We start from the raw sequence: 11,931 nt of genomic DNA, 5'->3' as shown, positions 1-11,931 counted from the left end.
TATCCATTTTCATGATGTTCTTAGCAGTTTTTTTCTCCAAGTAGGCAAGGTTCTCCATCTTCTTAGAAGTCCATACAGATCAGTTTGATTTTCCAACCAACCTTCAAGGAAGAGATTACAGTTCAATTCTCTGTATTCTGAGAAGCTTCAAAGTCCATTCACCAAGGACACTGATGAAGGTAAAGATTTTATCGAGACCTTTGTGTTTTTTCAGACCTATTATTGGCATAACGGGCTAAACTTGGGCATGTCAGAGCATATATAACTAGGGATTCCCAGTCACCATTACATGCTAAGAACCTGAACTTCCCTGAGTACTTGGAACCAGGAAAGAAGCATGAAATGGCTTGTGCTCCTCAATCTGGTAGTCTTCTCAGATTGCAGAGTCATGTAAGTATGGAGACTGTAAGCCACATCATATTAATTTCTGTGATTTTTCTTTTCATCTGAATATTCTATTCATCAGGTTTAGAAGGGAATGGAAGCTTTTCCTGACAATTTTAAAGTTCACCCCTTACTTATTGATAAGTACATTGCTATAGGAACTGTGGGTCCCAGGATCTTGGTGTAGATTTGCATAGCTGCACAACTCTTGGGGTCCAGTCATGTCATGACCTATTGAAATTGGAACTCCTTGCAATTGTTCAGTGCACAGTCAATGCAGATGTAGGTGTGGTCCTGTGGAATAGCACTTTTCTACCTTTTATTTAGCATGTTCTCTTTGTTCCCTCTCTACTTCAGTGTGTATATGTCTATGTCTGCATCTCTGTATCACTGTCATTTATCTCTCCATCTCTTTGGAAGGCTCTGAGTTTGTTTCTCTCTGTTTTTTTTTTCTTTTAATTTTTCATTTGACTCATCCTTCCTTCTAGAGCCTCTACATTTCCCTAACTTATTCCCTATCTCCTGGATTCTTTTTTCAACTATCTCTTCTCTTTCAACTTGTAGAAAGATTGGAAGAGTTACTTATATGCTGTTTTATATCTGACAAGCAGTGTGACCACAGCCAATTCACAAACCTCTTGCATTTCAAATTCCTCCCTTGTAAAAGAGGATAGGAATCCCCCTTCTACCTCTTTCCCTGAGCTTCTATGAGAAGGATACAGTGGAATGGCAACAGCAGTGCTAACGGCTGTCATTGTTGAGACTTCCTATTTATCAGGTACCTTATCCATCACTTCACTATCCCCAAAATATTCTATTTGGAGGCTTTGAATCATTACATTCCACCATTTTACTGAGGGGACACTGAGACCCCACATGGTCTTATGGCCTAACAAACATTACAGAACAGAATCTTTATTCAAACCTATGTATTTGCCATGGTATATGCATAAAATTCTGATAATAAGGTGACTTATAAAAATGATTGGAAAATACACAATGCCATTGCAATGACATTTATACCTTAACACTGACAGATAATTGTAGCTGCTTCGTTGTTTTCTTTGTTAAATGCTCGATGAAAGAATACCTCTAACAAAAGTGAAGACCATGAGAAAAACCCTCAGTGAAAAAAACGTGCTTAACAATTTCCTGAAGGAACATGCTTACAGACTGTCCCAGATTTCTTCTCGTGGCTCAAATATAACTATTCGCCCCCTGAGGAACATCATGAATGTGAGTGTTTTGAGAGTATGTTGCTCCACAGCGCCCCCTGGTGCTCTAGACTAGAACTGGGGTCATCTGAGGGTGATGGGTGGGATGTTGGGGCTGGGGCCCCAGGTTTCTGCAGGAGGCAGAGGCCCCATTCAGTGGAGAAGGCTCTATTTTCCTCAACTCTTGTTCTTGGTGACTGGGCCCAGAAGTTACCAGGTGGCAGGTAAACATCCATTTCTGTGTCAAAGATGTGTCATTAATTCGATGGCGATGGTTCCTTCTGAGGAGAAGGCACTTCAGTCTTCTTGCCTGGAAAAACCCAAGGATGGAGGAGCCTGGTAGGCTACAGTCCATGTGGTCACTAAGAGTCGGACACGACTGAGGAACTTCACTTTCACTTTTCACTTTCCTGAATTGGAGAAGGAAATTGCAACCCACTCCCATGTTCTTGCCTGGAGAATCCCAGGGACGGGGGAGCCTGGTGGGCTCCTGTCTATGGGGTTGCACAGAATTGGACATGACTGAAGTGACTTAGCATCAGCACCAACAAATCCTTATGAACTAAGGGAGTCACTCAGTTACAGACGAAGAGTGAATCATCTCTGATCAAAAGGTAGAACCAAATGCAAAGCAACTGTGAATACCCAGGCAGAGGAATTCAGTTTCCACAGATGCAAGAACCACAGCAGTAAAATGTTACTGAACCTGTATTCCGTGTAAGGCCATCAGAATCTAACACAGTGCTTACTGTTTTCAGATTAGAAAATGGCTTATTTTCTCTTCAAGAATGCCCATGCCAGCCTGAGAGATAGGCAAAGAGTAAATACATGTCAAATGAAAGGGTCATTTGTGTGGTGTCGATTGGATGTGGTCTGAGTTTGGAGGGGGTGGCTGGAGTTGATCAAGAAGGACCTCCTGGAAAAGGGGGTGCTAAGGCTGGGTTTGAAGAGACTATAGAGCTTCTCAAATGAAGGCACCAGGACTTCCCTGGGTGTCCAGTGGTCCTGAAGGCCCAGTGGATGTGCCTCTGAGCTTTCCATGAAAGAGGTGCCACTTCAAAGCCTGGTCATAGAATCAATATCCTGCATACAATGTAGCACAGGAAAAATAAATCAAATGCAGACACCACTGTGATCAAAGGCTGTGAGCTGCACAGTGGTTAGAAAGTGATCTCAAGACATATGTGACACCCAATGGGAGGCAGCAGTGTGGGAATAGAGGGTAGCCAATTCTGCACTAACCCACTCCCTTCTTCTCCCTGTAGATGCTGTACATGAGTAACATCACCAATGGAACACCCCCTCAGGAATTCCAGGTTGTCTTTGACACAGGATCATCTGATTTATGGGTGCCCTCCCTCTTTTGCCCCAGTCCAGCCTGTTGTGAGTACAGACACCCCCTACCAGGACTATCTTTCACTTCCCTGCCACCCTGTTTTCCACCCTTGGCACCTGATGACACTCATCTCTTGTGTCTGCAGCTACACAAGTTAGGTTCAGACATTACAAGTCTTCCACCTTCTGGCCTACCCAAAAGACGTTCAGCATAGCCTATGGATCTGGGAGCATGAAGGTATTTCTTGCTTATGACACTGTTCAGGTAATGTGTAAACAGACGCCGAGTCAGGACTGGCTATGGAGTGACCACTGCTTGCAAAATAGATGCAGGACCATCTGGCAGGACCCTTCCTAGCCTAACTCCCATAGATATGGGCCATCTTATGCACAGGATCATGTCTCTGGGGAGGCAGTGCCCGTGGTGACACATGAGCAAACAGATTAGCTAACCCAGAGAGTGACTTGAGGTGTGGACTTGCAGCTCCTCTGCCCATGAGCAGTTCAAAGTTCATTTTGCTGGGAGCGAGAAGAGGGGATAAATGCACCCACCTTTATATTCACAGACTGTTCCAGGCACTTTCAGGTAATAATTGCTTTAATCTGCAACAACCCCACACAGCTGGTGGTCTGATTAGCTCATGAGACATAAGAGGAAACTGAGGTACAGATAGCAAGGGCCTTGATGAAGTCACACATATGGTACGTGGTGGAGCTGAGCTGGGTTTTGAAGACTGCACTTGCTCTGGGGTGTTTGGGACATGATAAAACTGATCTGGGGACCCTGGGGGCAGTCAAGGGCTTCAAGTATTCAGAGTGGGAAAGTGGAGGCCAGAGATGTCACGGGCCTTGATAAATGAGTTCTCACTCTAGGAGACCTTTGAGAGTCTAATAAAAACTATGGCCTGCCTCTCCAAAGTACTTGAGTAGGTTCCTCTCTCTCTTTCTCTTTCACACACACTCCCAGAAATGCACACATGTCCCCAAAAGTGAATTTCCCAGGAAATAATTTCATAGAACCCTGCAAGTAAGATTGTGTTTTTTGCTTCTGTCTTCCCAGACAGATGCAGAATCCATAGTACCTTACAGAGAACGCAGTCCATTCCTGTCATTACATCATGCCAAAGAGAAGGCTATCTTGCTCTCGACTCATTTTGTCCACAAGGTGGCACCAATGGGTCCTAGCCTGACTCTTGGCTGCCCCACCTGGACAGAAGCCACAAGGCCAATTTGACTCACTCACATGGTGTTTTTCAGAGGGGCAGGTGTTTTTCAGAGGGGCAGATGTTTTAAAAATCACAGCATCTCACAGATGGAACCCAAATTCCCCTCCCAGCTTGGTCTAACTGTCTGAGGTCCACCAAAGACACAGCCCAGCCTCAATTCTTCTTTGATGATGTAATGGCAATTCATGCCAGCCCAGTCCTAGCCCTACTTCATGTATCTGTAAGTGGAAACACTCTTCTCTCCCACAGACTGGGGACTTTGTAAGCACTGACCAGCCGTTCAGTCTAAGCCTGGCGGAATCCGGGTTTGAGGGTATACCTTTTGATGGCATCTTGGTCTTGAACTACCCTAACATATCCTTCACTGGAGCCATCCCCATCTTTACCAACCTGAAGAATCAAGGTGCCATTTCTGAGCCTGTTTTTGCCTTCTACTTGAGCAAGTAATTCTGAGATGGACAATCCCTTTCTCCAAATTAGCTGTAATATGCTTTCAGTTGCATGAAAAGTATAGAACACTTGATAAAGAAGAATCCTGAGAGATAATCTACCCAGGATAAATATGGTGCCAGGGCCCTACCTGGCATCACCGCTTGTTTTTATAAATAATGTTTTATTGGAACACATACCTGCTCCTGGGCTCAAGACCAGTAACTTGGTCTAGGGTGGTGAGTGAGGAGGAAGACTAATGGAAGGCAACACAAAAAAAGTTGGAGGAAAAAGCAATATGATTTGCTTATGAATTTGATAAGGAAGGAGAAGGATGGTGGATATCTTTCCTTTCTCATTAGCATTCCACTGGGAGCCCAGGACCAGCTACCCAATTTGCAGGAGCCAGTAAAAAATAAAAGTGTGGGACACAAAACAAATGTTGGATCCCTTGTTCAAGAAACAGTAGTCATTTTAAGACAGGGAGAACAGAGGTGGGGTCCCTTCTGAGTGTGGGGCTCTTTGGACAGTAGAGGTCACAGGCCAGTTGAGCCAACTCTGGGTGACCTGAACCCACATCCTTAGCACTCCCAGGCTTTGATTTTCCTGAAAAATGATAAGCTGGATAAGGGGAAAGCAAAAACTCTTCAACACGTGTCATGTGAGGGTTTCTGAGCACACAGGTAGCAGGAGGTCCTGGGCCTCTTCAGAAGACATAGTGGGTGGACCCCAGCCATGTGACTCAGCTTCTAACCTCCTCTGTGCCACTCATTAGCCAGTTACTGACCTCAGTCTGGTTGTCAATTGTTCCTAGCCTTGATTTCTGCACCTGTAAATGGAGACCTTATTAGGGCCTTGGTGGGTAGACAAGCACAAACACAAGCTCTCCAACAGTGCTGTAGTTACTGTCCTCCAAAGATCTCCCCCTCTTTTCTCTCTACAGATGAAGGAGAAGGGCAATGTGGTGATGTTTGGTGGGGTAGACAAAGCCTACTACCAGGGAGCGCTCAACTGAATACCATTGATCCAAGCGGGAGACTGGCATGTACACATGGACCGGTAAGCCTCTCCCTCTGAGGGTCAGCCCGAGTGATGCTCCTCATCTGTACATGGACACAGGCACACACACAAATGGATTCTCAGACACATAGTGACATAGACATATGCAGCACCCACAACGACACAGACAGACAGACAGACACATGAAAACACACAAGCAGACACATAAACAGAGACACATATAAACATGCATAGCTAGTCAGAGACACAAAAGCACAATACTACCACACAATTGCACTCATCTCACACGCTAGTAAAGTAATGCTCAAAATTCTTCAAGCCAGGCTTCAGCAATATGTGAACTGTGAACTTCCTGATGTTCAAGCTGGTTTTAGAAAAGGCAGAGGAACCAGAGATCAAATTGCCAACATCCGCTGGATCATAGAAAAAGCAAGAGAGTTCCAGAAAAACATCTATTTCTGCTTTATTGACTATGCCAAAGCCTTTGACTGTGTGGATCACAATAAACTGTGGAAAATTCTTCAAGAGATGGGAATACCAGACCACCTGATCTGCCTCTTGAGAAATTTGTATGCAGGTCAGGAAGCAACAGTTAGAACTGGTCATGGAACAACAGACTGGTTCCAAATAGGAAAAGAATTTCGTTAAGGCTGTATATTGTCACCCTGTTTATTTAACTTATATGCAGAGTACATCATGAGAAACGCTGGACTGGAAGAAGCACAAGCTGGAATCAAGATTTCCAGAAATATCAATAACCTCAGATATGCAGATGACACCACCCTTATGGAAGAAAGTGAAGAGGAACTCAAAAGCCTCTTGATGAAAGTGAAAGTGGAGAGTGAAAAAGTGGGCTTAAAGCTCAACATTCAGAAAACGAAGATCATGGCATCCCATCCCACCACTTCATGGGAAATAGATGGGGAAACAGTGGAAACAGTGTCAGACTTTATTTTTCTGGGCTCCAAAATCACTACAGATGGTGACTGCAGCCATGAAATTAAAAGACGCTTACTCCTTGGAAGGAAAGTTATGACCAACCTAGATAGCATATTCAAAAGCAGAGACATTACTTTGCCAACAAAGGTCCGTCTAGTCAAGGTTTTTCCTGTGGTCATGTATGGATGTGAGAGTTGGACTGGGAAGAAAGCTGAGTGCCAAAGAATTGATGCTTTTGAACTGTGGTGTTGGAGAAGACTCTTGAGAGTCTGTTGGACTGCAAGGAGATCCAACCAGTCCATCCTAAAGGAAATCAGTCCTGGATATTGATTCAAAGGACTGATACTAAAGCTGAAACTCCAGTACTTTGACCACCTCATGCGAAGAGTTGACTCATTGGAAAAGATTCTGATGCTGGGAGGGATTGGGGGCAAGAGGAGAAGGGGACGACAGAGGATGAGATGGTTGGATGGCATCACTGACTCGATGGATGTGAGTCTGAGTGAACTCCGGGAGTTGGTGATGGACAGGGAGGCCTGGCATGCTGCAATTCATGGGGTCGCAAAGAGTTGGACACAACTGAGCGACTGACCTGATCTGATCTGATCTGACAAACACATATGCAAACAAACAAACACACAAACACAAAGATATGCAAACAACCCATGGGTTCATAATCCCCAAGCCTTCTGACCAGGGCTCTGACCAGGGTCCTAAAAGGGTCCAGAGAGGTCTGTGCAGCTGGGAGAGGGCTGAACCCACTGCCCTGTGAGGCATGGAGCATGGTTAGAGGATTCTACAGTGTGGTGAACAGGATCAGGGAGGATTACAGCAGCCTGAACAGAGTTATAAGATGACCAACTGTCCAGGGCTACCTGGGACCAAGGAAGTTCTCAGTACAGATAAATGTCAGTTTTAAAACAGGGAAATTCCTAAGCAAATGGGGAAAACTGGTCTTCTTAGGGAGCAGCAACTCAGCAGTGGAGAGAGGTTGGCTGCAGTCTAAAGACTTGAAAGCAACTAATAAGAAAGACACCCCATGTACCTCGGCACACAGTGGTACAGAGGCTATAACACAGAATCAGGAAAGTGGGATCCAGGAGTGACCTGAGGACAAGAGGCATAATTGATAGGATTCTGTGTGATACCCTCAGACAAAAGCTGACCTGTCCTTTGGAGTTTCTGTGGGCTAGTCATGTATTTCCTGGCCAGGGTCTCAGGGTCTGAGTTGGTTGTAGGAGCAGTGCTGGGAGACACCGTCTCCCAGAGGAGCCCCTCTCTCCCTCCATTATGAGAATCTGCTGTCCCTGTGAATCTCCAACTTCACTCTGTGGTTGAGCCATTATTTGTTCCCCACCAGATACAGCTCTCTGGATGTTTCTCATTCATTATTTTCACAGTCTTCATTCAATCACTAAACAGACAAGCATTGGGCATCCACTGTGTTTCAGGAACTTTAGGGAGGCAATGAGAATAAAACTCGCCCTCACATTAAGAAGGCAGATGCACAAGAAATGACACACACACTCACTATGTGTGTGTGTCATGAGCATGTACCAAAGTCACAATTCACTACGTGTGTGTTTCATTTCTTGTGCATCTGCCTTCTTAGATGTGAGGGCAACATAGTGAATTGTGATTTTTGTACATGCTAGACATGAGAGGCACCCCACTCCAGTACTCTTGCCTGGAAAATCCCATGGACAGAGGAGCCTGGTAGGCTGCAGTCCATGGGGCTGCAAAGAGTCAGACATGACTGAGCGATGTCACTTTCACTTTTCACTTTCTTGCATTGGAGAAGGAAATGGCAACCCACTCCAGTGTTCTTGCCTGGAGAATCCCAGAGATGGGGGAGCCTGGTGGGCTGCCGTCTATGGGGTTGCACAGAGTTAGACACGTCTGAAGTGACTTAGCAGCAGCAGCATACATGAGAAAGGGTCTACAGAAAGTGACCAAGACAAGAGACTGATAAACACCGAGGGAAAGACTTCTCTGAATCAACGACAATTAAGCTGGAATCTGGAAGATGAGAATAAATTTGCTAGTCAAAGGGGAAGGGACTCTTCTAGGACAGAAGACCAGCTTGTGTCAAGATACCAAAGATCCTGGTGTATTCAAGTACTGCATTCAAGGATGTGAAGGAAGGTGCTGTGTGGAGAGCAAAGGAAAAAAGTCAGCGCAAAAGATGAAGGGCTGTTTAGGAGACAGTCGGGAAGGGGGCAGCTCTGGGGAGACTCAGAGCAGCCTTGATGCCTGCTTTGTCAAACTGTCTCTCAGCATCTCCTTGAAAAGAAAGGTTATTGCTTGTTCTGGCAGCTGTGAGGCCCTTGTGGACACTGGGACATCACTGATCCTTGGCCCAAGAAAACTGATCGGTAACATCCAGAAGCTCATCGGCACCACGCCACGGCATTCTGAGGTGAAGGGTCATGCCCCGAGGTCACTCCCAGCCTCCACACAGAAGAAGGATCTCCAGGGCTAACCATTCTCCCTCTCTCTCTAACAACACTATCTTTCTTGTTTTGAGGTCAGTACCCTGCCCTCTATTAGCTTCAGTATCAACGGCATCAAATACCCAGTGCTAGCTCGAGCCTACATCCTCAAGGTGAGGGGAGAACTCTGAGGGGTGGTTCTCAAATAGGAACTTACAGGAGCCCTTGGGCTGCTGCTGGGAGGAGGGCGCCCTCTGCAGGCCATCTCGCACTATTGCAGATGCTGCTGAGCCTTGTTGCTGGGCCAGAGCCTGCCACAAAACCCAACCACTTGAGAGTAAAGGGCTGTGTGGGACACTGATCATCCTGAAATAAATGTGGCGACACCATGCCATGCTGTAATGGGGGGAGTCACAAGGAGAGGGGAACACTATGGTCCTCAGTCCTCAAAGAGCTTCAATTCAATCTGAACCCTCAGATGCATGAATATGAAAGTCAGCTCTAGCAGTCACTGATAAACCATATGAAAAGGAGAATGACTGGGGACACTCCCAGTGCGCTCTCCCACCATAGGGATTAATAGTCTCCCTTCCCTTTTCGCAGTTTTCCTGATTTGGATGATAAATCATATGGTCACCCTCGTTCTCAGATGCATCTTCCCCTAGCTCTGGCCTGGTGCCCCCTTTGTGAGTCAGGCTACCTTACCCCTCTGTGAGGAGGCTGGATGCTAATGTGAATAAAGGGTGCACAGTGACTGCTCAGCCCCGGCACAGGGTGGAGGCTTCATGTGAGCTCCCTAGGGGAGTTCAGAGCTGGCTGATGGGCTCAAAGAAGGCTTTGAGGAAGGGAGGGAATTTCAGGAATTCTAAAACTGTAAACTCATGGAGCCATGTGGAGGGTTGCTTGGTTCTAGGCAAACAGAACTGCACTGGATTCCATGCAAAAGGCATCCCAAGCTGCTCTGCATTGGGGCACTGGGGACTTATTCGGGGTCATGAGGGCTATGGACTGACCAGTGGGGATGGGGAACCAGAGTAAGTTACCCAACCAAGCCTGAAGTGGCCAAAGAGCGTGACTGTGGGCCAAAGGAAGCTTCCCAGAGTTCCTGAGTTAAGTCTTCAAGAACGTGTGAGCACTGCTCTATTTAAGATGGATAACCAACAATGAGTTACTTTGTAGCACAGGGAACTCCACTCAGTTATATGACAACCTGGATGGGAGGGGTATCTTTGGGACTAAGATACCTGGATACATACAGTTGAGGCCCCTTACTGTCCACCTGAAACTCAGAATATTGTTAATCAGCTATACTCCAATACAAAATAAAGTTTTTAAATAAAGTTTGGATTGTGGGGATGCAGGAGGAGAAATGGCATTCTCTGCACAGAAAACAAGGAGCAGGAGTCAGAAGGAAAGAAACAGGGAATGAGGAGAAGTATGGACACACATTTCTTTTCTAAAAATTTTATTGAAGTATGGCTGATCTTCACTGTTGCTTTAAGTTCTTCTGCAAGGCAATGACACTCAATTACACACATAAAATCTGTACATTCGTTTAGGAATGTACATTCTTTTTCATGTGGTTTATCACTGTATATTGAATATAGTTCCTATGCTCTACAGTAGGACTTTGTTTTTTATCATTTTGCCATATCCCCAACTCCCAGTCCTCCCCTCCCCCATACCCTTCCTCATGGCAACCACGTGTCTTGTCCCTTTTTGGTTTTGGATGAACTCTCACATCCCCTGCTGCTCATAAAACCCCCTGATACTTACACAAAAGAGGGAAATAAAATCAAGAATTGTGCTGGGTCTGAATATTGGCAGGAGTCGTAGGTAAGAGCTCAGGCTGACTGGTGTGTCTCTCTGACTCTCCCAGGATTCTAGAGGCCACTGCTATGCCTCATTTAAGAGAACACAGTGAGTATATCTACAGACCTGGGTGACGTCTTCCTGAGGCAGTACTTCTCGGTTTATGATCGAGGAAATGACAGGATTGGCCTGGCACAGGCAGTGTAAATGCTTGGTGTGGCTCAAGAATCAGTAAGGCCGCTCCAAGCAAACACTCACTCACAGTTAGGGCACTCTTGCCCAGGATGCTGGTGAACTGTATTTGGTGGGCTGCAAACCCTATTCTAATTAAAGAATAAAGAGTTTCACTCATAATGGTGCTGAAACAAATGGGTGTCTCTGTTTGAGTCTGGGAGGTGTACAATGATTGGGAAGGATCTAGAAAAAAGTCTGAATCACAGTTCAGAGGAGCCCACCTCCAACTGGCTTCAAGGAAAGGGGAGACTCATTGAAATGATTCTGGGAATCCAGTACACAAGACTGAGAGCAAATACAAAGATCTCAGTGACTGGAACCAAGAAATCAGAAGTCATCAATTCTTTCTCACCCTCGCTCTTTCCCTTCCCTCTTCTTTGATGGTCTTAGCCTGGCAACTTTCTTCCTTAAGGCTTCTACACCTAGTGAGGGAGTCCAAACTACCTGCCCTAGGGTTTTATATCCCGAAAGCATCTCCTAGTAAGGAAAGAAGCTTGGAGCCATTAGAGTTCAAGGGTGTTGTCTGAATGACCCACCTCAGTTCACATGTACAGCCCTATATCAGCCATCCTGGCAGGCCCATGGGGTCCTATGACTGGCTTTACATGGTCATTGACCCTGACCCAGCAGCACTCATGATTGTCAATTTCCTCCAGAGCTACATGACTGAAGCTGGGGAGAGGCAGACCCAAGGATAGTGACTGGGGGATTGTTTAGGCCATGGAAGAGTTTGTGATGACCCACCAACTCCACCAACTCCTCATTCAGAGGAATTATAAGAGGTAATGAAATAGACTCTCTTCATCCCATCTCAGATGATCTTATCACTGACTTCTCCTTCAGGGGATTTTGGGTGAGGTACTTCATGCAGAGCTGGTTCCCTTTTGTCCCCACACCCCAGTCACC

At 45.8% G+C, this 11,931-nt stretch overlaps 1 pseudogene; it reads left to right on the top strand.

Moving 5' to 3' along the window:
• The first annotated feature begins 337 nt into the window (after nucleotides 1–337).
• On the top strand, nucleotides 338–10,998 carry LOC102398466 (annotated as a pseudogene).
• The last annotated feature ends 933 nt before the right edge of the window (nucleotides 10,999–11,931 follow it).

This window comes from Bubalus bubalis, chromosome 5 (assembly GCF_019923935.1).
Source record: "Bubalus bubalis isolate 160015118507 breed Murrah chromosome 5, NDDB_SH_1, whole genome shotgun sequence".
Taxonomy (NCBI): domain Eukaryota; kingdom Metazoa; phylum Chordata; class Mammalia; order Artiodactyla; family Bovidae; genus Bubalus; species Bubalus bubalis.
This window is presented reverse-complemented; position numbering and strand designations above follow the sequence as displayed.